This window comes from Calidris pugnax, unplaced genomic scaffold (assembly GCF_001431845.1).
Source record: "Calidris pugnax isolate Ruff unplaced genomic scaffold, ASM143184v1 scaffold219, whole genome shotgun sequence".
In the NCBI taxonomy this organism is placed as follows: domain Eukaryota; kingdom Metazoa; phylum Chordata; class Aves; order Charadriiformes; family Scolopacidae; genus Calidris; species Calidris pugnax.
In genome coordinates this window covers 5865474-5893213 of record NW_015094507.1, presented here as the reverse complement: position 1 = coordinate 5893213, position 27740 = coordinate 5865474, and positions in this window count along the sequence as shown.

The following is a 27740-nucleotide window of genomic DNA, read 5'->3' as shown; positions in this document are numbered from 1 at the left end:
GGTTAGGAGCCTTTTTCATTTCCACCTCAACATCTTTATGCCCATCTACAATGGCTTTTTGTTTCAGCATTGTCTTTTAATGAGCTCTTTCTTCTTTCTTTTGTTTATCCACTGACATATTTGTGGACCTCAGTCACCTCCCTCTCTTCCTCATTTTTCTACATATTTTCCTACCAGGAAAACATTTTCAGGCTCAACCTGAAAATTTGGCCCCTACTGCTGTTTTCCCCCACAGCCTTCTCTGCAACTGTTCTCTTTAAAGGTTACTTTTCTCGACCAGGAATCTCAGTACTGTATTGCAGGCAAGGTTTAACCACGGTCTAGTATATTGGCACCAGTGTTGGCCTGTCTCTCATGGATTCACCTTTTGCTATACATTTTCCCTTTGCATTTGCCATTTTTATGCTGCATCATACCGGCTGTTCATTCATTCGGAGATTGACTATCACAGCCCATTGCTACAAATAACTTCCAGCTGATGAGCCTCCAGCATACTGGAGAACTTTTTATTATTAGCTCCACGTGCATGACCTTGCATTTCAATCTAGTCCTATTTCTGTTCATCCAGATCTTTTGGTATTCTGTTGCAATCTCCTCTGTCCTATCTTCCACATTCATGGCTTTGGCAAACTTGATCATTACAGATCTAAAACTGTGCCAGGTTGAAAACAATAAACCAGATGAGTTCCAAGATCATATTCTGAGGAACTGGACTAGAAATCACCTTGATACTACCATCTGAAACATCTGTGTGCTGCTCTCCCTAAATGGCATCTTTGTCAATTTTACAATTTCTCTATTAATGTTAATCTTTTTTTTCCAGATATACTAGTAGTATACCAAGTGCTACAATATCAAATATACCTATCTAATCACTAAATAGAAATATCCACTACCGTGACTGGGAAAAAAAGTTACATTGTCAAAGAAATATATGAATAAGGAAAAAATCTCATCATAGTTCTCAATGAGAGAAGGAGCAGTTGTCACATTGTCTTTATTGCAATGAAAATGTTTTTTCAGCTGTTAAGAAATCCCCAAAAAAGAAAAAAACCCCACCAAACCTGAATGTGGCTGCTTATACATTCAGGCAAAACAGAACTATTTTGAGACTAGAGTAGTTAGGTGCTAAGTGATATAGGGTGATTCTATGAAATCAAGGTGATCCATTCCAGTTGTCTGTCAGTGGATGACTGTAGCCTTCTGAAAAAAGTCATCTTCTGAACTGAACTTTTCAATTAATTATGTAAATCCATAGTCTTTCGTTAAAATCCAAGTCTGATTCTCTCACTGATTTCAGTGGAATCAAGATTATCTAGTAGTAATAAGCAAGTTACTTTTTGAAAATGTGACCAAATCAAATCAGGTCTCTTCTCATAACAGAAGAGAGAGGAGTCAGTGCAAAGACTGATTTCCACAGGCATTTAACAAAAAGACAAATTGACTTTTGTTTTGTTTTGAAGAGCTCTAAAGCAGCTGTGATACAAGGAGTAAAAAGGACATAGAAGTAGGTTATGACCTAACCAAGAATCATCAATAATATGTAATAAATTCATAAATATTCTCTGAAGTCCTGTAGGCAGGATTGCTGTGGTGGGCAGTGATTATACAATGTTCCCATAAGATCTTTTTACCAATTAATTATGCATTTCAGAACATACTTTTCATATAATGTAGGCTACATGTTGTTTCCTGCCCATTTCCATTACATTTTCTGTCAAGATAATTCATATATCTGTATTTCTTTTGTGACTGATCATATATATTGCATAGAGTTTGAAATGGATTATTAAAACATTCATGTACGTTGTATCTTTTGTGTGCAGCTGCATGAACTGCCACCGTTACCAAGTCTTGAAGCGGTGGGTTTATTTTTCCATAGCTCAAGCTCTCTTTTGTAGCTTTGTACGTCTATTTCCCTCAGAGAAACAAATGTTCTCATATTCAGCCTAAATAAGCATTTTAGCAGGCATAAGTTTTGCTTATTCTTGTCAGAGCAAAATTAGGTATTAATCCACCGCCAAACAGAGTTTACAAGAATGTAATTCAGACACCAGATTGCAAAGTGCTTTTAAGTACTCCTGCACTATTTCCCTAAAGAGATTGGTCTCTTAACACACTGAAGGGGAAGAGCTATAGAATGCACAGTGGAAATATGGGGAATATTTCTTCCCCGTTAATTTATTGTGGTGAATTGACATAATGAAGGATGACAAATAGGTCTTTTTTTTTTTTCATCCATACAGTGCTTCCCATTAAAATGTGAATGTTTTCTGTAGGAGGGTCAAGAGCAACACATTTAATTACACAAAAGCCATGTGTCATGTGTTGTGAATGTAATATGGAGCACAAGAGAAAATGTACTGTGTAGTGATGAGTAAAGTGTTAAAGGGGAACCACAGGCCTGCACTTTAAAAAAGAGCCTCCACCATGTCTGAACTCATTGAAAAAAGAATATTTTTTTTCACCTTAAAGTTAGTCATGGAAAAAATTATATAAAATCTTTGTTTTGAGCTTTCTTCCATCCTGTAGGACTGAACTTGTTGGTGCCATTATAAATTAGAGACTGGTACACTGAAATATCCATACCTAATAGATAACAATAATATGTTCTGCGTAATATAATAGCATATAATCTTATATACTCTGTTTATAATACATATAGGCTACTCATTTTTCTATATATATTGTTATTAAATATGCACATGTATTAACAAACACATAGGAAAATACATCAAATTCAGATCTCCATTGGATTCAATGGTAGTAAAATGGACATGAATTAACCTTGTTCATTTTAATTTCTTGTCTGGAAGCTCACTATGTAACTTCATAACTTACCATGTAACTTATCTAAAAGAAAAGTGATAGTTATTATCATTGCTCATTCGGTAAAAAAAATCTCTAGAAACAGTTTCATATTAATAAATTACAGTATAAAAAAAATCATAATTTTTTCATTCTATATGCAGTTAAAGTTATTTCATATATATATTTTATCAGCAAGCCTAATAGAAACAGTATTAAAATATAGGCAAGATTTCAATAGTTAAAGCATGGTTAGTATTGTTAATTAAAGCATTTTCTTATTTGATTTTGTTGAGCATGGTTCAGTTTTTATATTGGTTAAGTCCAAGAAGGGAATACTTAATGTATTATTACCATACATAATGGCACAAAGCTAGATTTCTGTGAATTTTGAAATAAATGCAGTCTTGCAAAAAAACCCCATAAATACAAAATAAATTAAATATACTCATCTGCAGTTTATATACTTCTGCATGACAACATTTCCATTTGTTTCCTTTTTTTGTTGTTTTTGATTTTCTTTGTGTATCAAAGAATAAGATAGCAAAATTGGTTGGTTGGTTGGTGTTCTTTGTCTAAGCAAAGATTTGTGTAAAGGGTACTGTGACTTCAAAAACACACCTACTTGTGAGTTAGTGAGCTCATTGAAGGTCCACTATGTCTAAGATGATCTTAGGCCAGTTGTTTATAGAGAGAAATTTTGGTAAGATGCAGGGAACTTTAGTGATCTATTATTTTACTGAAGAATTTTTGCCCCAGATTTAGGAGTTTTTACTCTTTCAGATTATTTCTGGCTATTTCTTATGTTTTGCTTCCCTGACAAGTGAGAAGAAACTATATTGAAGTGATAACATCACAAGCAGATGAGCACAACTTTCATTGCTGCCTTAATCAAAATAGGATGCATTCATAGCTAATGGTCTTAATTTGTATCTGAAGTCTGTTACTGGGGCATTTTTCTTTCATCATGCTCCTTCCCTCTGCTTTGCCTTCTTTAGATTAAAGAATCTCAATAATTTTAATGTTTATTTACTTCATAAACTAAACTAGCTTAAATGAAACTGAAGCTAACATCACACCACTTTCAAACCAAGTGTTATTTAAAAACTTTTTTTTTCACTCCTTGCAAGTGCAAGACGACACACAGTTTAAAGAACTACCTGTGTGCCTGTCTCCCAAGTACACAAACATCAGACATGTTTTATTTTAAAGATTAAAATTACCTTATCTCAAAGAATCAAGCTGTTAGAAAGCTTTACTATCCACCAGGATCCACTGGCACAGAACTTTATCAGAGTGTGTAAAGTTTGACTAAACAAAATAAGCAGATCTAATTCTGTTTTTTTTTTGCAGAAACGAACCTTCTTGTATTTTACTGTTTAGGGTCTTTTATTTAAAGTGCTTTGTCATGCATGTTTGCTATAAGACCCCCTGTTTTGAATGTTGACCCTTTGTAGTTTATAAAATTTTGGATTTACGTTACAATTTTCTTTGAAATCATCACACAAATTGATATCATTTCATTTAATGTAACATAATAATAAAAAACCTTGAGATCAGTAGTTCTTATTCACTTCTTTTGTGTGTTCTGATCATCTTTTAGTGTCTACATGTAGTGGTTTTCACCGGATCTGAGTATATTAACTGAATGTACTGCTACATAATGGCAGGAGTCTATCTGAATGGATTTAGGAATATCTCTCTAAAATGCAGGGATCAGGTTCATGCCATGAAATCTCAGACAGGATTTGAAGCCACGCCAGTGTTTGAAGATCAGAAAAACTGGGGTCACAAAGGCAATGAGAATGGAGTAACCCAGCCTACCTACCCACGTGGAGTCACACAGCCAGCGAGACATCAGCTATGAGAGAAATAGTTAAGGATGGCTGTGAATGAAGTCTTCTCATTGAAAGGGTTGCTGATGACATCTCATGAGCAGGGTACCCTTTACCCAATGAAATGACTCTGTTGTTTTGAGAGGGTTTTGTGTGTCCCCAGCGCTCGTGAGGCTGAGGGGACACCTTGCCAACAGGGTGAGGGGCTGAAGGGGTGAGCTGAAACACTTGAACAGCCAGATGTGAGGATGGTTGTACATGCCATCAAGGCACTGTTAGCTAAAAGAGGCCATCAGAGGGCACCTGAGAGAGAAATTCTGCATTTATGATCTATAAAACAGAAGGGTGGTTTTGTCCACACCGTTTCTTGACAAGTTAACAACTAATCTTGAATGGTTTTATTCCGTGTAATTAGCAAAAAGAATGAAGGATATTAATTCAGTGGCATGTAGTACTACAGTGAGATATATTAGGCTTAGGCAGAAATGGCAGTACGGAAAGTCACTGATACCCTTGAACACACAGCGGCTACCTAACCCCACGTATCGATAAACCCATGTAGCTGCTGCTGGTAAATCAGACAAATCAGAGTTGTTTGCAACCTGAATGAAGAGCAGCAATGGTCTCTTTAAAATTCAAGGCTGCTTTCATTTCAGAGGTGCTTACCTTGTTTTTCTAAATATGTTTTGGCTGTTAAAAGTGGTCAATCTATTATGTTTATTTTGTGTCATATAGTGCTCTTTTAAGTGTCTCTCTCTTCTTATCTGTTCACTCCTTCAATATTTAGTACTATCATATGGAAGTGTTATAGTAACACAACAATCAAGGCAGAAAGCAAGTTTTTGAAACATAGTGGCAGGTACAATAAATACTTATTTTTCATATTAAGGCACATATGTCTTCTTGAAATAATTATATACAGTTTTCACCCAAGGATGTGATATACAGCTGAAATAAGTCCACTAGGGCTTATTGTAAATGGTATTTTTGCAGCTTGTTTCCTTACGCTTTTGTCATTCTGCACTTGATTTAGAAAGAGATTCATGGAAAGTCATAATTATTTTAAGAAGGCAGCAAGGAAAGTGTTCTTTCACCATGTCTATAAATCTTTACTTATGCTCTACAGAGAACTCTGCTCCCTATGTCTGCTTTAACAGAGTAAGAGGAGTATATCATAATGCCTTGAGTTGTCAGAGCTTCGGGAATCTTTATAATATGAGATCACAAGTGGAGACAATTTCATTGTAATAGTCCTGGCAACAAAGGAAGAAGGATACCAATTCAGCTGGCACACTGACATGATAGCAAGGATATATTCTTTCATAGAGTTAAAATATGTGAGGGATTGGAATGTGTGTGTGTATATATATATACACACATGTACATATAGACACACATATATATACACATATATATGTATAGCTCGTAAATCTGAGACTTAGAAAAGGACATGACTACTGAAAATAGGGTCTATTTTTGGGATAACATTTCTGGAGGAAAACAGAATGTAAAAATTTCCCCCCTCAGAATGGTAAATAACTGCCTTTCAGAAGAAGAAAACACTGTTTCTCCCAATGAACTACACAGCAGATAGCAGCTTGGGCTATTGCTTTTCATTCTCTTAAAAACACCTTTTCAAAAGATATTTTTCCTTTTCTTTTTCTCTTCTGCAAGGAACTATTCCTTTGTAAGGCTCACAGCCTATCAGAGGAAAAGTGTGGTTCTGGTGGTTAAATACAGACACAGTTTTCTTGTGGAGCTTAGGGAATCTTTTCACTGGAAATTTGAAGAGTGGTGTGGAGAAATAATTGTCAGGATTTCTTTAGGCACAGCTAATTCTACTTTGGTTAGCAGTTAAGCTAAATGATTTTTTATGGACCTTCCACATTTATTTTTTTTTTAAGCTCCCTATGAGATCATGCTGGTAAGCAAAAACAGCTGAAAGCTATTAATCAAACCCACTTTGTTTTAAGATCATCACAATATTTACTGCCTCTGTTTACATAAAGTCACCTTATGGTCATTTGTAAGGAATTAGGTGTCCAAGAATGGATGTCTCAAGGATCTGTCTACAGTCTTAGGTATAAATATGCTGTATATGGATTATGTATACTTAAATTAACAAAGGACTATTATGATTATCAAAAAATATAAATATGTATCTAAAGTCATTTAGTGAAAATAACTAATTTTGTTATTTTTGCTCTTCTAAATTTCAGAAGGTTTCCAAAATCTCAGTAGGAAGAACAGCTGTTACAGCACTCCTTCATGATTGTGCAGTTTTGATGCATCAAAACCCAAGTGAGTTCTATCATAAAATACTTTTTTCCCAATTAATACTTAACCTAACTACTGCCAAAACAGGGAATTTGTTTCCAAAGATACTGATTGACTGACGGAAAAAAACAGCGAAAGAAAGAAGAACTTGACATGAGAATAGGGCAGAAATTTGTTTGTGAGGGTCCTTTTGTACGTAATAGGGCTTTGCTAAATGATCTTACTAATAGTTTTTTGTTCCCAGCAATGTGTGAGTAAAAGTGTTGGTGCCATCAGCTGGAGGCACTAGGCTCTAGGCTCTATCCAAACATACGGTTGCTACAAATTTGGGAAAACCTGTTTTCATGTTTTCATGAGATTCATTGTGTCTCATTTAAAACATTTCTTAGACCAAACTTTAGTAGGTTTGGACATAAAGTTTTCTTTTTTCTCTCTATGCCAACCTCACAGAAGCAACTGGAATTCTCATAGACCTAAGTCTGCCTAGTGGCTCCCAATCTTGAGGCTAAAGTAACAGCTTATATCAGTCAGAGCCTTGCTGAAGACAACAGGAAGAGTGAAATAATCCACCTGAGGATTCTGGTGTAGCTGCCATTCAGGTTAGGACACAGCTCTTCTCATACTTCTGATAGATGTGCCAAAGAATTGTTCATTATGGTTGAAAATTGTTACTGAAACAGATCACTTGCCAAAGTTAATGGGAATTGCATTTCTCTAAGGAATATGTACGTCACATGTGTAGGACTAAGATATTTCCATCTGCTCTCAACTCTTAGTACTCAGCTTCCGAAAAGAATCAAACTTTGCAATATATTTTCCTTAATACCTATATATGCGTTTTTCTTAATTAAAAAAGTACAACCCGATTATATTTTGTATGTGTGGGCAGTTGCATACATAAACAGAAGAGAAAAGGCTTGTATTCAACCATAACAGGCTTTCAAAGCAATTTCAAAGAAACAAACATCGTATGTCATGCCTTTTTTTTTTTTTTTTTTTTTTTTTTAAGTGTTATGTCAAGCTGTTCAAGCTTGGCTTTTGATTCCTCTGGTGGTAAGGTAGCTGGTATTTTAGCTAGCTCTCCCATACAGGTGATTTAAGCAAGATTACTGTTCGGTGCATTCAAAATGGAATTGACAACTAGTTCAGAGAGAGGAAGAGTGGGTTTCTAATATGAAAAATTGTCTGCTTCCTCGAATTTTACCAGTCATGTCATGTTACATTAGACAGAGTAATAGAACATTAGCTGTGTAATGAGACATGACTGCTAAAATGTAAAGGAGAACGCACTTTCAGATTGGCTGGTCCTGTTGAAAGTGATAGCTTGCATCTAATCTGCAACGCTTGTAGATATTATGCAAACCAGCTGTTTGGGAATTCCAGATTGTTTGGAAATTGGAATAAGTGTCAGATACATTATCAAATTCTCAAAACATTTCTGTATCTTAGCTTTGGTTTCTAGATAAAAGGAGGCATTTGAGAAACACAATTATAAGTTATTTTCATATAACACTTGACAGTTTTTCTTAGACCCTTTGGGCCAGAACTTCAATTGAATTAAAAGGTGGGGTTTTCTTACAGAAGCCAACAGGGCTTCAGACATTTAAACAATTTTAAACCAACTCAGGTGCAACTGGATAAAGTTTTATATTACTTAACAATGTAGTAGTTAACAATGTTGGTCCCAAATTATTTTTCTTGTTATGAGCTAATGTTTCATTACAACTAAAATATTTCATAGAAAGTCTTCTCATAAATTTTATCAGGAAAGAGAAAAGCAGAGATTTTAATTTCAGATTATTTTCAGTAAAGATCTTGCTCTTGAGCTTCAAGGTGTGAGGTGTGTTCTCTAACCACTGAGTTGCCAGATATTTTGAGGCATGCTAGATGGTCTCCACTGTTCTGTGACAGATTTCAAAAGGTTTTCTTTCCTCTCCTTTCTCAACCAGTAAGACAAGAGCAATTTTCTGACCCCTTATGTTTTTGTGTGCTATAACTGTGGGTTTCAACCATATCACACAGCAAATCAAACCAGCTGCTTCAAAATCTGAATGTTTCTAATATTTTGTCTTCACAGTACTAGTACTTGTCACAGCAATGCTCTGCATCATGCAGTAAGCCTCTAGAACTTCATCATATTCATATATTGCATTTTGTACCTGGAAAGGAGGAACAAAATTGTTAGCATCTCATAATGGACCCTTAAATACTAGGTTTTGACTGTGTTGAGTAACACTGGCACAATAAATGATGAAAATAACCCCAGCAGTGGAAATATGAGATTAATTTGCTCAGTGGAATGAACATTAAAAAAAGGAAAAGTTACATTTATGGAAACGCACATCTAGAGAAAGTCAGGAAACACAAACTTCTAATGCTATCAAATCAATCTGCTCGTTATGTCTCTTACATTTAATATTTAGAAAAGTGATTCCACTTTCAAGCACTCTGGTTTATTCAGAGTAATGCCATTTTATTAAGATATGTGTGCTAGGCAAACCTAGCTTCCTCTGAAATCTCTAGGAATAGTCAATCTCATAAACAGCAACTTATACTTTGAACAGGAAAAAAAATCAAAAAAAAAAGATTGATTTTTGTGATGCTGATTGAAGATGAACATTTAGAAGGAAAACAGATAAGACTGAGTCTATGAACTGTTATGTATGTAGCTTTTTGTGAAAGTTTCTCATTTATTATTACTGTGCAATTACAGTCTTATATATCTATACCAGCCATAATTTAGCATCAGTGTAGATGAATTTCCAATACTTGGCTTCCTCTGAGCAGAAAATGCCAAACTGCTGATCTGAATTATATTATCAAGCAAAGTACAAGTTTTAAGCTGTTCTGCTTTTATTCGCAACTTGGGAATCACATTGCTAAATCCTCACATGGTATCTTGAAAAAGCACCCCTTTAGGACTATATTTTTTCCTACATATACTTTTTATTTAAATTGAAGATGTCTCTGCTTAACTTACATTTTTAATAGCAGTGAAATCCTTTGGGTTCTTATTAGATGGAATCTAAGCAAAAAATTCTTTCATCTGCTCTGCCGTACAGATCTTTTATTTGAAGGGTAAAAAAACTCTTTTATATTTGTTGTTGTGGTTACAGACTGATATGCTGGTGTCTTTACATTGCCCAAATGACTAAGTTTTATACTTGCAGTCGAAGTCACAGTCAAACAGGCAAAAAAAGAGAGGAGAAAATAATGTATAGTTTCTTTGTATTCTGGTATAAAGTCGTGCACTTACAGACCTCTTGGAATTTGTATTGGTAGAACAGATCTTTCTCCAAATTCTGGTACCCTTTAGAAGCCCTGCACTGGAAACAAATCCAGAAACAGGACTAGCCATCGAGCCATGCTTAGGACATAGATACTGTAGTTGTAAAGATAATTTTATTGTGAAAAGATAGGTTCAAAAGACTGCATGCCTGGCCTTACTTCCAGCAAGGCAATTTGTTGACAACTTCTCAATATAGATTTCATCATGGAAGCCATTTAGATGTACAAAAGCAGAATTTGGAACTGTATTGTCAGGACAGCTCATTATAGCCAAGAAGGAAACCCATTATAGACACTGCCTGAAAGCCATCTTCCCTAGTCTTTTGACTTATGATGCTAACCAGAAATTGGCTAACTGTGATGTCTAGACTAAGTGAGAGCTAAAGACAGCTGTCATTGATAAAAAAGAAGCAGTAGAAAAAAAAAGTGATACTAGAAAAAAAAGTGAGAATTATTAAGCTACTAAGCTATGTAATTATAGGAACTCTTTTCCATCTAAAATATTATTGTTATTTTTATTATTGTCATTATTGATATTTACACAGGTAGATGCACACACATTTTAGTTGCAGGAGATTCCATTGTAGGATTACTAATAAAATATGCAGTGCTTTTTGTGGGAGTGCAACATCTTACAAATCACTATGTAATACACAGACACAGTCTTCCTCACTGCAGGCAATAAATTAAAACAAAAACAAATATAAAAAATCTAGGCTACATAATTGAAGTTCCTCTTCATTATTCTGACATTAGCTAGCCTCAGGCTTTAGAATCTGCTCAATTGTAATGAATCGTTAAGATTTTAGTTGGACCAAAGAGAAGATAACACCTCATTGTACTTTGTTGTTTGCAAGATTTTAACAAAATAACATCTGCTATCTTAGATTGTGGATGATTTAATTTTTAAACACTTGTTCCCAACCTTTAATTTTCTGCAAAACAACCACATAAATTATTAATTCATCTATATTTCCTCAAGGCAAGCTAGACTTAAGGTCCTTCATAAATATTTAAGAATTCTACTGCAAAATAAACAAAAACTTTCACTTAACTTTTAATTGCAAGTCCCAACAACCAGCAACAGCATCATCAGTAACAGTAAAGAGAAAGATTTCAGGTGGAAGAGCATTTTTGTGAAAGGATACGGCCTTTTTAGCTTGTGGAAATTCAATGTGTTTTGCACCATTTGCAAAACATGCATTTCATTAACAATAAACACCAGGAAAAAAAAAAGGGTCAGTGTTCAAATCTAATCCAGTCTTGACTTGAAGGGTTCTCTACTGGTTCAGAAGAACATGAAGCTTAACACACACGTACATCTATGTATACGCTTTCTCCAGGAAGACATCTGTCAGTATTAATATGCTGTATTCTCCAGGACCAAATCTGAGTTGCTGTTTAATTCTGGCATTGGATCTGAGAAGAGAGGGTGATTTCAAGCATCAGGGTGAGCCTAACATAATCCCAGCTGCCAACTTCTTCCCTTTGCCAAAGGAATTGTTCTAGTAACTACGGATCATTGCATTTGCTATCACTTACCACATCACCAGAGCAGTTCTCACCTGATGGATAAAACATCTCTCTGAACCCTTTGGAGTGGTGCAGAGACCAGAGCAAAATTAAGAATCAAAACACATTTAATAACAACCTTTTTCATATAATATTTTCTTTTTGCAAAAAGTGTGCTTTTCCACAAAATGTCAGGATTTTTCGTCATATTGCAGATGAGAAAAATATTTTAGAAACTATTTCCATGTTTTCATGTTTCAGTATTGCTTTGAGATAGATCTAATATTTTGAAAATAATTATTAGTGAAATTAATGTATTTAGGCTTTATGCCTAAATTTTTATTATAATAATGCCTAATTTAATAATAATCTTTAGAACCTTTTGTTGTTGTTGTTTTTACCCCCTAAGATAAAATCAGTTAATCGATTTTGAAGGTTCAGGTTATACCTAACTTCATTTAAGAAATAATTTTAAGGAGACAGTAGCTAAATAAAAGTTTCAGTTATTATTTTAAAGGAAGGAAAAGACAAAGTTTCTGCCATAAAATGCAAAACCTCAGGCTCAGTATTTTCAGTTTTCCTCTAGAAATACAATAAAATTATTTCCCTATAAGATAAAACTTGATATAAATCCAAGTCTGTGTAAAAGCGGAGAAATCAAAATACTCTGCACAGTGTGGAAGAGCTTCAGCTGTAACTCATTCTGCTCTTTGCTTTCTCTTCCAGTCCTATGCAGAGCATTTTGGCCACTGTTCCTCAGTGGTATGGACTCTTAGGGTCTGACCATGCTCTCGTCTTTCCAGTGCTGTCCAGAACCAATTCCAAGGAAGTATACAAAGTACGGGGATGTGAGAGCACAGTAAGGGAGATTTAAAACAGGCCCATGAAAGTATTCCTCCTGCCTTGCCATATGGATATTGATTTCTCTCCCTCAGGCTGAATATAATTGCCTGCTCTAATTTAGCATTGATCTACCCACCCAAGTTTCTTAAAGCACTACACAGGCATCAATTAAATTGTTCCTAATACCACCTTTGTGAAGCAGGATAGCTATAATTATTCACACTTAGAAGATGGTGAGGGGTGAAAAGTGATTTGTCCTGAGCTATGCAGTGAAACAACCCTGAATTAAAGCATGAGACAATTATACTTTGCCATGTGCCTGTTATCAGATCATTCAGAGTTTTTCTGGAGGCAAAATATTTGCTCATCTAATGATTTGGGATTCCAGTGAAAAATACTTGGTTAGATAATGAGTGTACAATGACTGCTGCAGATCAGATGTGCCTATTGCCTTCACTTCTCTCCTTTCTGGGATTTTTCTACTGTCTTATTTTTTGTCTTTTTCTTCTACCCACTCTGCTTAAAATATAAAAGGCTTTTATTTCATATGCTTCAGCTCTTGGCACTTGATTGCTGGTTTGTTCCCTGATAAGAACTTTTATGCATCATTGCATGCAAGAAATAACACCTCTTGCTGCTGAGGACGACAAACATGATTTTGCTGCTCTGCTTTTAGTGTCATTTTATTTAGTAGTTCAAGAGAAATCAGCTAAGGTGTTAATGAGGAGAAACAAGTACAAAGTATTTCATATACACATCCGAGAGTTCAGAAAAATTAGAAGTTCTAGCAAATTTACCGGGAAAGCCCAATGCTAAGGCAACACAGACATTAGATAATTCTTTGAATCAGGTAGTAGCAATTAACCAAAGAAGTCAGACTGGATATCAGATCGAATTTAGGCAGCTCCTCTATGCCATATATGACTTGTAGTCAATGAAGAGAAAAAACACAAACAAAACCCCCCACCTAGCACACTGTTACAAGGCTTGTAACTTGCACAAGGGCAAACATTTACAGATATGCTTAAATGTAAGGTGGACATGACCTTTAACATGCTGATTCTAGCTTTATCTGAGAGAAAAACATATTGATAGTGGAAAGCTGTACAATATGTACAAACTTTAATTATCAGCTATGCTATGCTACTCAATGCTTACACAGAGAAACCACAGGAAGGTCAATAACACAGTACTTATCATTATTTGACCTCATTTTCTACACTGCTTGGCTTGAACAATGTAAGTATTTGCATTTTTGGCCAAGAATTCTTATGTCAGAGTCCCCTCTGGGCTGCACTTAGGGCCATGGATTAGGTTTAAACATGTTTATAATATGAGCCAAATCGCTTTAGGCTTCACTGTTAACATTCTAGGAAATTAGGGGTGTAGAGTATAAACTCCTTAGGCTGTTTCTTCTGAAGCATACATTTTTCAGTGTAGGAGATGCAGGAGAGGTTAATGAATTCACTCTTACCTCCTGATGAAGGAAGGTGATGGAAATTAAGCAGTATTTCCTTGCTCTGCCCTTACAAATGTGCAACACATGAAAAAAAAAAAAAAAGTGTGGTGCTTATTTCTTTCCTGATTTTTTTTTGTGTGTGCATTTTTTGGTTTTGTTTGTTAGCTTGTTTTAAATAGGACCTAACCACATAGCCTTCTTCCAAGACACTAGCTTGAGAGATGTTTGTGCCCCGCCGAGGCCTTCCTGTGAAGGTAATGACATAGAAAGGATCAAAGAGATCCAGGCAAAAAGTTCTGACACCCTCCAGTATATACACAAATCCATGCTCTCTCTATGTCTCTTGTCTATATGATATATTCTACTGTAAAATGTTTGGACTCTCTAATCTTTCCAAGTGATGGGCCTTGGGGCAAACTGTCCTGCTTGCCTCCCATTAGTCTATATCTAAAGCCTGACAAAACTGCATCATGCAAGAAATATAATGATTTTTATACGTTCACACGCATCACAACGCAGGGCATCATGTCTGATGTTAACAGACCAAATGTAAGCCTATCCCAGTCTGTCAGCATTTACTGTATTTTAAGGTCTCCCAGAAACACATCTGAGTCCTGAGCTGCACAAGTACCGTGAAGGTCCAGCATGAAGGACTTAGTAAAGCCATGTCTGGGAGCAAGCGCTGCTTCTCCATGTCTCCAGCATCAACCCAAAAGAGCAGAAAGCCTTTCCACCACGTGCTGACCTTCTTCTCTGTGTTGACACAGCCTGTTCCCTTCTGCAAGCACTGGAGGTAGTACTGCCCTTACTCAGACGCTGCTGTCCCACCTACCCTGAAACCTGTGGTGCAGGCAGCCTCTAGTGAAAGTGGAGTAGAAGATTCAAGTTCCTGGTTTGTACTGTGGAACTATATTGTGCATGAATTTGTCATATAGAAATATTATTTCTGCTGTCATTTTTCTCCCCTCAAGTAACAGGGAGTTTTGGGGGTATAAATTGTCAGTGCTCAAATAGCACATTTTTTTTATATGCTATTTAAAAAGGTATCTCTGCCTGCAAGTGCAATTAAGCAAGAAATGGAGATAATTGCTATTCTTAATTTTCCATTTGCAGAATGAAATGGAGAACTTTCCTTTTTAAAATATATATATATATTTATACACACAAAGGGAAGAGCGACTAACTAAAATGTAACAAGTACTTTGTAGAAATAGCAGTAAAGAATTTTCAGCTTTATGGTGTTGTCCAGGAGGTAAGGCAGATAATAGCTTTCTCTGATAAAAGTTTCCCAGTCAAAGAAAAGCATTTAATAGCAGCAATACCTGAAGTGCATACTGTGCAACTTTAAGCATCACCTGAGCTGGGGAACAGTTGGACATATTCATAGGGGCTTTTTGATAACCCCAGGACATAATGTGTGCTCTGATCATTTACCAGAAATAGGAATGCTTTTCATATGCATGACCCACGATGCATTTTAACTGGGAAAGGCAAGGTACTTATCAAGATAACACTGACAGGTGGCAGAGCAACTTGAACGGTAGAAGATAGAAATTCTTAGCCAGTGGGTGGCAAGAGAAAATGGGATAACGCTGACTGGTGTAAGCTGATAGTCTCCCATTACAGCCTCCTGATTGTTCGAAATAGGACACTGGGAGAAACCTGGACCACTAATGCTGCTAATTCTTATTTCCCCCCCCACTGGAGTTCCTTGATTTTCCTTAGAGTATCCTTTCACACTGAATGGAACCATGCTTTGTGCAGCTACAGCCAGGATTACTTTGAGATGAAACAGCTGAGAATAACAGGTCTTTTCCTTATCTGCTTACAAAAGAACAATCATTACATTGTGAATCATGTGGCCACAACTAATCTGTTTAAATGAAGACAGGTATTTTTCGGGTGTCCTGACTCATGGTTTCCTTTTACATCATTTTTCCTTTGTCACATTTTGTTTTACCTTCCCCATGACCTGAATAAACTAAAAATAACTCAAGGATGATACATTATCCTTAGTTTGTTAGCTGTTGAGTTTAAAGTAAGTTCTCTTTCTTACATCTTTTCACAACCAAACACCAAACAACACAGGAACCCTGATTAAACTTGGATCTGATTTTTTTTATACTATCTCAGTGGTTTTTTGGAGAGGAGACAAGTATTTGATGTATATAAATAGATGGCTTTTCCTAAATTTTTTTTCCTTCAATCTTACTACTGTGTAATGAAAATGTTTCACTAAGATTGCTTGCAAACTTCACCAGCACATGTTAGCTGCTTTGGACTATTTTTCTAAATCAAAATAGTCAGAAACTCAACCCCCACCCCTCTGCCCCTCTTCCCCAGTTATTTCAGCTTTACAGTTCTTTTGGTTTGGGGTGAACTACAGCAACTCATAGCTACCTGAGAAAACAGGTAAAATTGATCCTTCACATTGCCTTATGCATGTCTAAATTAATCAACACTATCTTAGTACTGTGCCAGTGTCAGTACCAACAAAATAGTGGAGGGCAGACTTAAAAGTTGCTTTTAACTTCATCCACACACGTGCACATGCACATGTGAACTATAAACACACAGACATCTCTTGACAGAAATATATGATTGCTAGCTTTAATCGCCTCTCAATAAATGAAAATTGTTTAAAAAACGCCTCTGTATTATCTGATAATGTGTGGGGTTTGCTGCAGTTTGCATTAAGTGTGAGTTAATCTCTCACAAAATAATGTTTTACTAAGTCTCAAGGTTGGCTGTAGGACACACCATCTTAGCTAATATCACACAGGAGATCAGTTATTTCCCATTGTGATTCCCAATTGGCATCTTGCAGTGAGCTTGTTTACTGCTCTGCAGCAGAATGGATTGTCTGTCGTTAAGTACAAAAAAGCTGCATAAAAATAGTGTTAAGTCTCTGGCTTAAGCTGACAAATTCTAGGGAAGCCTAAATTAAAGATGAAATATCAGAATAGCACTTGTTTTGTGCAGTAATATTACCTTGGAATGGGAAAGGAAGACAGGGCAGGCAATAGCTTTTGTCTAGCCATTACCATGACAGTCTTTTACTTGGATTCAGAATAGTAAGAGCTCTTTAAAAGGTCCTTGTTTTTCCTTTTCAGATTTGAACAGAACAGTGTAAGTGGGCCAGCACTTGTAGGCCAGCTTTTGGTCCAATTACAATTTGAAATGGTTGAGTTATAAGAAGAGTATTTCTAATGGAGATCTTGACTGAGAAACCAGGCAGCACATTTATAACATCGGCAAGATGATAAAATCAGTTCTTCGGGAGAGGAGAAAACCTTTTGACTTGAGATGTATTGGATTGACTGGTTTAAAAGGCACTGGTCTGATATAAGTACTCCACAAATAATAATGAAAATCCAGTATAGTGAAACTTTTGCTTTCTCTGTGTCAACTGAATCCTTAAAGACATGCAGTGAGATAAATAACATTTAGACATAAAATTAAAAAACGAGCATGCCAAAACCAAACACGAAACAAGGGACATATTCTGGTTGCTGAGATAAGATGGAAATAAAAGAATAGAAGAACAGGTGAGAGGGAAAAAAGTGCTCTTTTGGAAGAGTAAATGTCAAAGGAAGGCAGCCATGGCTGTGGAACAAAATAAGAAAAAATGCCTCAAAAAGATTAAGTAAGAGAGAGAGAACAAAGAGTAGTATTTTCTGGATAAACTACACACCTAGGAGAAGAATTAAAAATAAAATTTTGTATCAGGGCAATGTTAAGCATTTTGGTGCTACTCCCTTGCAGAGAGAACATAAAATGAAGAATAAACCCAAGACAATTGAGATCTCTGCAAACTCTTGTGTTCACAGCAGGACTAGGCTAACAAAACCATGCCTATCCCACCAGCCACATGTCCTCCCAGTACTGTTTCCAGGCATACAGAAATCTGTGTCGGTCAGAAGACAAACTCCTGAGCAGCTTAGCTGAGGGAAAAGATAATCTTTGTACCCTCATCCAATTGAAAAAAATGGATGGCCTTATTATAAACTCAAGCATTGGGTGGAAAGGAAGAAAGATTTGCAGAACAGATTTCTGCAAGTTACTGTTCAAGGCTCAGATGAAATCACCTGTCATGGACTGCTTAAATCAGGAGAGTCACTTAGACTTCGTGTATGGACAGTAGAAAAAAATAGCACCTCCAGGCCACTAGTGTTCTAATTTATTTGCGGAAATGCCTTTCTCTGGTGGCAACTACACTCCTAAAATAGACATAATCGGCAATACAAGGTGAAGGGATTTGAATCTGTGCTCTAAATTTAGCTAATTGTCCTTGCTCTGTGTCACCATGTTTATTCAGTACCTCAGTAATAGTAAGATTTTCTCTATGCAGGGACTCTTCTCAATAAAAATCTATCCTTGTGAAGCTGCACAACTTCTGCACAGGCTCTGCATGGAGTAGTTGCTATTTTTCAGCAAGGAAGTGGGTTGCAGCTATAAAGAACAAAGTTTGGCTTCTATTTTCGAAGCCTGAGGCTCCGGTCTGCAGTCAAAGCCAAGCTCTTGCTGCTTGAGTTGTGTAGTGTTTAAATAAAAGTAATCTCAGTGTTAAATTCAAGCTCTCTATGCCATAGCAATGAAAATAACATACTGTGCCTGGGAAGTGCCTGTAGGGATGGAGCCATGCTGCTGGAAGCAGGTGTGTGCATACAAATAACAAGCAGGGAGAGAGGAGCCCTCAGGAAGCACTGGACTTTTTGTGGTTTCTGGAGATTGTGTGGCTCAGTGGTTCCATCACTGTTGCAGCAGTGGGTGGCTGGACAAACCCACCTCCTTCCGTACATAGATCCTAGGAGACTACTAAGAGAATTTTTCTTCATCTTTTCTGGCTAATTTTGCATAGAAAGCTTTAAGGCACAAATAAACCACTGTCACTGAACTAATATGACCCAATTTCATATTTATTTATGAATAGGTATTGCATATTGCTCTTATTGAAAAGAATAAATCCATGTTAATAAGAATTTTAAGTATTTGGAGAGCCCAGCTGTACATGTCTGCCAAAATATAAGAAAAGTAATTACACTATAAGTATAGCCCAGAAGCAATGCACCTAGCATTAAAAAAGAAAAAAAAGGAAAAAAAAAAGAAGGAGGGTCTCTGTGTCAGATCCCTGAGGGCACGAATAGGCCTTAGTGGCCCTGACCAGCCTCACCTGACTTGTCATCTCAAGTTCATCTCATTTTCACCGGACTGTCGATAGTATCCACTGCTGTGACCATCCTGCCCTGCGTTCCTGCTCGGGTTGTCCAGGATGGTGTCTGTCAATAAGGACACAGTCTGCCCTGGAGTCATCTTTGGCTCCTGCTTATCCTCGGTCGCAGAGCAGCTCCTGCTGCTCCCTGACACCCCCACTCTTTAAAAAATCTTTATTGATACAAATGATGGATAAGGTAGATCACTCAGAGGGATGGATGTATGGACTACTCCCTCACTAGAAGAGGAATATGGAAGTAAAACTCTGTTCTGAAGCAGTGCAATTGCTGAAGAAAGCAGCAGTTGTTTACAGTGCTCATTATTTATCTGCACTTCTTCTGTTTTGAAATATGCTTCTATACAACTCCATGGAGTTTACCATAAAATTTATCTAAGGAGTTTCATTAAGAATATCTTAAAAAAGTTATTTGACATTTTAAAATTTTGTAGGTTCATGATTCTCTTTATTTTTAGTAAACGAGAGAACTTTTTAAGCAAGATACTATTTTCTGCTCATAGATATCTACTCTATGAGGAATGATTAAGAATATAAAATAAAATGTTCTCAGATGCCCTTTTGTTCCTTTCAATCAAACAGAAGAAAAGGGATTATTTTGGCTTTCTAGTCCTTGCATTTTGTTTTTCTTCTAGCATCAACTGAATTGACAATCCAAACAATCTTTTTACAAGCAAATGATGCTGTCAATAGTCTTGCAGTGGACTTTTGTCATGGAAGAGGGAGGGTTTGTCAGTGTCTGGTTATAGCTGCCTGATTCTGAAAGCCAGTCTTAGTGCCAGGCAGTTCTAACTTTCACCTGTACCTGTGAGTCCTTTACAGCAGAGGCAGGCTGGTGTAGTGTAGCAGTGTGTACCACTATGAGAGGATGCTCATGGAAGATGTGATGCCTGGAGATTAGGGGAAGCTCAGATGCATTGGTTCTAATGACCTTCTGATGGAAGGATCCCTCAGGTTTGCCAACTATTTGAAGAAGAAGCCTGGCTTAAATATCTAGTCTTCTGCCTCCAAATAATTCTCTTGCCACTATTCACTAAGACTCTGCTTAGACTTCCAAATACCTGGAGAGTTGTGTGTTTTGGTGCAGGCTTTCAAACAACAGAGGAGGGGACAAAGGCATCAGTATACCTGATTTCATAGTACAGATGATGCAGAGGAAATCTCCTATAACTGATCTTTATACATCTTTTAAAGGGGTTTTCGATAGGTTGTTTGTTGTTGAATAAACTTCCTCATAAAGTCAAAATATATATATATATATATATTTAAGCCAGCAGCAAGCTGGCAAGTGATGAAACCAGAGTAATAGGAATAAAAAGCAAAGAAAATGGAGATGTGGTTCAACCAAACTCTTGGACTACAGTGTGTGTGCTTTGAGGTCAGATTTATTTAATACAATTTCATTAACCTCTCAGAAATACAATTGCATTCTTACTAACATGAATTTCCTAATTGAAGGGACTAGAATACCGCTATCTTAACTTGGGGTCTTTGGGGCCTTTGGGACTTAGTGTTGTGACAGGAGAAGTAGTATTATAACATGGTTACTTCTCAGTATCATCTGGTAAATTTTGACTTTTAGTATTGTAATTTCACTATTTCTGTTCATATTCAACATTCTTGTGTGGAAAACCTCTCCCAATATTTCTTTTAAGATGTTCCTAGCTAGTTTATAATCTTACTTATCATGCACAAAGAATATTCTTTCAATCACTGATTCTGCATTCCAAAATAAAGACAGTGGTCCTTACATTTACAGTTAGGTTAATAAGACTTAATTTAGAAGCCTGAAGTTTTGGTGCACTGAAATATATATCATTAGAGCTCTTACATGCAACATCTGGTTACATCCTATAATGTCATCCTATTGTAAGTGAACATTTAATCCTAACTCATTATGCCTCTTTGAGCAAGCTGCAACTCTGAAACCTAGGAAGGAGATTTGCTTCTGTTCACAGAGATTGATGCAATCTGTAATTAGAACCCCATACTCTTCCCAGCTGCTGTTGCTGGCACAGTTGCATTTGAGAATGATGTAATATAACTTCTATTGCAGCAGTTCCTACTCTTTTCAGTCAAATGTACAAGCTCTCTAGCTTGAAACTCATCCATGCCAGTCACTAGCCCTTATTTTCTATTTAATATTGTGTGGGGTTAAAAGGAGCTAGCTTTGGTTGTTTGTGCCATCCAGTACAGAAGTTTGTTATTAAATGAAGGAGAGGGACAGCTAATGATCAGTAGAAAATTTCTGAAATGCATAGTATAGCATAACATAGAATCATATTTGCGTAGGGCTAAGTTATACATCTAAAACTGAAGTAGGTAACTGTTATTACAGAATGAGGGGCTTCAACTCTGGAAAGCAATGCCTCAAAAAGTAGTTATAGAAGACAAGAAACTGTCCAGTGTAATGTTTCAGTAAAAGGGCAAAGCAAATTTTAGAATTACAGATAAGGAAACAGTGACTCATATTTAGGATACATTTAGGTAATTCTACATCTGAATGTGACTGTTAGCTGCAAACCACTATTTTATTCTTGTTTCTAAATCTATGTTAAAAACTGTGGAAGAAAAAGAATGAGATAAATTGTGTCTCGTAAAGACAGATGATTTTAAACTAGAGAAACTGGTTCAAGGCAGCTTCTAATTAACTAGAACTAGATCAAGCTTTATGAAGACAGAAAAATCTGTTTGCTTTTTTTTTGTTGAAAAGGGGACTGAGAAATTTCTTATTTACATGAATACGGTTCTGTGAAGAATAGTGGGTGGTCACAGTCTAAACAATTATCAATGACAGGAAGGACAACAGCCAATTTCTAGAAATATAAATCAAGAAAATTCAAATGCTTGAAAAGCACAAGTTTGCAAATGTTATATTCTCACAATTTAATCTCTGGAACAACACAGGTATCAATGTGATCAGTCCTTCAACTGCTAAGGTCCTAAAATGAAGGTTAGATACATTGTTAAAAGACATGCTTTAGCCAAAAACAAGTTAGTGAACACACTGGAAAGCTAATTGGATGAAATTTAATATGAAGGAGTTCACCCTAGAAGATTTAATGATTCCTTTTAGCCATGAAAGTCTATGAAGCCAACCAAAAGACTCCAGTTGACCTCAGTAGATTTTTTTTTCTGTAAAGATAACTAAAAGCATTAGCCTTCTTAGGCCACACACCAATAATTTAATTACTTTCCATTCTCAGTAAACTTTTCAGAAGAATCACATTCTACCAGGATTAAACACATCTATTTTTTAGTGAAGAGATAACAGACTTCACAGAGAAGAATACCAGAGATATTGAACTGTATATACGCAAGTGAATTACAGCAGCTGGTATCAAATCAATGGACCATCTCTGGTATATCTAGGTAGAAATGACCTGATGGCCTTCAAGTGTATGCAGTGAGTTAGAAACACATCTCTATTCTACTGGCAAAAAGAAGAGATTGTTGTTCAGGATGTGTTAGCTAAACAGAGTGATTGAATTTAATTGCCAGTCCAGCATTTCTTGTTTAAACTGTTTTGAAAGCAGCCCTGCATGATGGCACAGCCTGTGAGGAAGGTGTAATATTTTGCCCATCAAAAGAGCTGAGAAGGCAAAACCTTGACTATTTTCGTTGTCAGCTGATATGAGGAACACAAGTTAATGAAATAGGTTTTGAGATTGTTTCAGTAAATGGCTTGCTAAGATAGGTTTCCTCCCTTCTACAGTGTGGAAAATTGGAAGAGAAGTGAGATTCTGTAATTGTCTGAGAGGTTTTTTTGCTGGAGCTCACATCTGCATATAGATGTTTCCATTTTTGTTATTGTTACTGCAGAATATAGACCTGGGAACAATCTGTGGATCGTTAGTCATAATGAAATTTAAGAAAACAAGGGAACAAAACCAGTTTCCAATTCCTCTTCCCTTCCTTTTTCCTCTCCCCAAAAATAAACCTGTATGGTGTTGCATTAAGGAGCATAAATTGGACAGACTCTGTTCCCTGTTATATCCGTATAGCCCCCTTGCCATCTGTGAGATGGTTCACATGGGCATCGCAGAATTTATTTCCACATATCTTGCAATTAATATCAAGTGATTCTTTGAACATGTGGTTCAAATTCTGCAGGGAATTTTATAACAAGATTTTAGTTTCCTGACAGCACTTCAAACTAAAATAGTTTCAAATATGCAGTAAAAGGGAAAATAGTTGCTGTGGGATAAACTTAAGGGTCATTTTTTAAAAGGACACATTCAGATGCAAGATTAAGGCTCTCTTCTGAGCTAAGGGACCTATTCTCCTGTCTGTGAGTCTGTATTTCCCGATAACGTAAATCAGAGTTATATATGTGTAATGAGTGGAGGCTAGATCCTTAATTGTCCTAATTATATTATTTGAAGTGAGATGATTTTGTGTTGGTTTTTTTTTTTCTTTTCTTCTTTTTTACCTTTGAAAGCCTAAGTGTTTCTTCAATTCTTACAAGGTTTGGACAAATGTGCAAAAAGGAGGGGCAAAGATGCCCTATGGGACTTTGATTTACTGAAAAGTATGCTGACTGCATGAATCAAAAGAACAAGAAAACCACCATGTTAATCACCTGAAAACCACCATACTGTTAATCATCAGAATTTAATAAAAATATAAAATCACTTGTGCTTCCCTTCTAAGAACATAGTAAATTGTTGTGGAAATATGGAGAACATGAAGACAAATGCTTTATTATATGATTAATGCTGTGATTTCATTTCTTAGATAGATGCTAAGCACAGCATCCTTCCAAGATTCCTCCCACAATCCATAGAAAAGGATCTAAATGAAAATAAAGCCAAGCTATAGATAACAACCCATTCCTTATATTGACCCATGAGAAACCTGAAGAACATATCACAGCTTTTTTGTTGCTGGTCCTAATGCATGGAAGATATTATTCCTATGGAAACAATCCCATAAACACCTATCATCCTATCGCCCTTGTCATCCTATCTGCACTACTACACTCTGCAGGGGAGACCGAAGCCAGCACTAGTGTGTACATGGAGCAGTAACACCCTGGGATCTCTGCCTTGTACGTGGGTCTACATGCAAGCAAGCCATGAAAGCACGGTGAAGCTGGGGTTGGTTTCTGACCAAGGGACATTCCCAGCAGCTGCTTCCTAGCAAACACAGAACTTGGAGCACAGAATATCTACCATGAGTTGCAGGCATAACAGGAGTGATTTACTATGATGTTATTTCAGTTTTATGGTGATATGACACAACTGAATTGTTGCATCAGTCTCAGCATTTCTTTGCTTTCTTTTTGTTGACAGAAGACAGATTACATGATGCTATCTTTATCTATATAGAATACAGAACATTTTCTTCCTCCTTTACAGTTTATTTAGCAGCAATTAAAATTTATCTAAAAGCTGGTTGAACCAGGAGCTCAAGACATCCAGGTTTGTGAAAGATCAATGCAATAGAGAAACAGCTGTGTCACTTTTGTTGATTTTTCAATTAGATTATAAAATTATTTAAAAAAATGCAGTTATACTATATGTGTTACTCAAAACTCCCACCAGACAGGATGCAGTGCATGTGTGCAGTGGTCTCTAGGTATGAGTTCATAAAGTCCCCCAAGAGGTGGTGAACATGTAATCCTGTTGGGTTTGTCTGCCCGTAGCAGCCACCATATTCTTTTATGTGGCCTGAGTCACCACAGAATCTGTTGTTGGTGGCCTTGCACAAATTTGACCAACTCTTGTGTCCTGAGTTTATCACGTCTCAGATTTATCAGGACCACTAGTCTCCACAGCTTATCTCTTAAAATGTCTCTTACCCCCTTCTCATCCCACATTCCCCTCTCAGCTTGCTTTCTTTTTATTTTTAGATTACTGGAAAATAAAAGCAAAGTCATACTATTGTAGGATTCTTCTCCTCCTTGCAGAAAACTTCTTTCCCTTCTGCTGGGAGCTATTTGTATTATGTCACTTCAGAATTTGTTACTTTTCAGAAATTCCAATATAGCAGGCATATATGGAGTTAATATAATGTGGTCTGGTAATGTGCAAGTATCAGTTTGTCACTGTTAAAAATGTCAAATAGTCCCCCAACATTTTCCACAATCAGGAACCATGATGAAGTTTTTCCAACTAGGGAGCTATGAAAGTCTCCTGCTTCCCTATTCTGCAAATTACTGAACACCACTTTTCTGCTTATAAATGTGAGAGAAAACGGAAACAGCCAAAAAAATTACACAACTAAAAAAGGCCCATTGTTCTGAATCGTAAAACTGCCAAAAAGGTAAATTGCAGGTCTGAAAATGAATTTATTAAAAGAAGATGGAAGACCTGTTTTTTTCAAACCTTCCAATAGAGGCACTAAATCAAATCCCAAATCTTCAGTAGCAGATATTAGACGTCAAGCTTACGGCTCCCACATTTATCTCCCCATGCTCTTGGTGTAGCTTGGTTCAGAGCTGGAAAGAAGAGGGCTGCTATAATTAAGATGCAAAGACACTGTGTCTGTGTTCTTTCTCACACTGTCTATACTGTTAGTCCTTGAAACCCAGGCATCTGAGACTTTAAAAAAAAAATCATGCAGGGAAAAATAGTATTTATTAAGGCAAAAGCTGTTGATAATTTGCAATTTATTCAGGAAATCAGAGGATTATGTTTTCATCATTTCTCAAAAAATTGTTACTAAATTATTCTTGAAAAAAATAAGTTTAAGGGGTTCATCATTTCTTCTACTAGGTCCCATAGTATCCGTCTGAAAATGTTTCCTTTCAAGATTCAAACACAAAGCTCACTACTTTTCTGTCAGATACCGCTGCAGATATTTCTGAATAGTGATTTATAGGCTGTAAACTCTCTTACAAGTAAAGGAATTCAAAATGAAAAAGCATCACAGCAAATTAAAAAGCTAACCTAAAAATTAAAGTTCAGGCCTAAAACTTTGATTTGGTAGGTTGCCCTTCATGCAGCTTACAAATTGTTAACACAATTTGGTTTCTTTTCAAATAAAAAGAAAAACACTCCATTGAAAAATCCGAAGACAGAGTGGAGCTAGTAGGTTACTGAGATGAGTCAGCAAAAATGAAAGCTCCACACCTATGGTATTTTGGCAAAACCAGTCAAACAGAGTAATGTCACAGTGATGACAGCCTTGTAAATTCATGGGCTATTGACTCTAATATCAAATGAATTACATCTATACAAAAAGAGTCAAAGCCTTCCAGAATGACCATTAGCAGTAACGTGAAGGAGCCGTTTGAAGACAGTAGCAGGAAATTTTGAGTAACCTAAATTCTACTGCAGAATAAATAAGTATTATATAAAATACAGGTTGTATCTGAAAGTGGAACATGTTTGTGAAAATTCTCAGTATTTTTCTAGGTATATGGTATACGAGTTAAAGATAGATGGCTCTTAGTTTTGTCTTACTATTCTGTTCTGATTTTACCTCACAATGGCTGCATTTAGAATTCCCTGATTTTTAGGTAGCAGAGCCGAGGAGCTCCTCACCAAAAGATACTGTGAATGCATGTGTTCAAAGGAGATAAATTCTGGATAAATTCTTGAAGAGATATCTGTGGCAGATTACTAAACAGACGAACACTATCTGGTTCAGGAAATGGCCCGAACTATAAAATCATTCTGGCCTAGGGGATTAGCTGAGAGAAACGACAGTTAGTAATTCTTACCCCTCCTCTGCCGTCTGGTTTGGGTGGCTGCTGGAGACAGCATGCTGGGCTGGAGGCACCCCTGATATTCTCTTCTTCTTTTGGGCACTGCCAATGCAAGACACTCTCTCCAGAACATACCTTTGCCCCAGAATGCTTTCATGTTTGATTTTGATTCTCCTCAACTGCTGTTTCTAGATATATTAACTACTTGCACCATTGTTACATAGAAAAGTATCTTTCAGAATAATTTTGGCAGAAATGACTGGGTGATGTTTATAAATGAATATTCTTTCCCTAGCAGAATTTAAACTTAGACTTGGGCTCTTGGGTTTTGTTTGTGTTGTTTTTGGTTTTTTTTTTTTTTTTTTTTTTTTTTTTTTTTTTTTTTTTTTTTTAATATATGTGTGTATACACACAGAGGAATAAATGTTGAAACAGATTGAAGGAATGACTCCTTTAGCAGACTAAGCTGCTGCACACATTGTGTTTTAATGAACAGCTGTGCTCTTCCCTCTCAATTAGTGTCCACAGCACAGGTGGAACTGAAAACAGGAGAGAAGACAGAGGGCTGCATCAGCAGTACAAGGAAGTTCCTACATTTGAGTCAAAGTAAAAGGCCAATTTATCATTTTTTTCACTTTCTGGGATGAATGAGAGAGGAAGAGGATTGAGTGAAGTATGTGAAAAATAATTAAAAACAAGGGCCAAGGAGTATCAGCTTGAACACAGAGTTTAAAGAAGAATATGAGAAGTGTAGTTAAGGGCTATAGAGAAATAGTGAGGAGTGAAAGCTCAGGGCACCCTCAGGAGGGTTGTACATGCCAATCTTGTGATGGC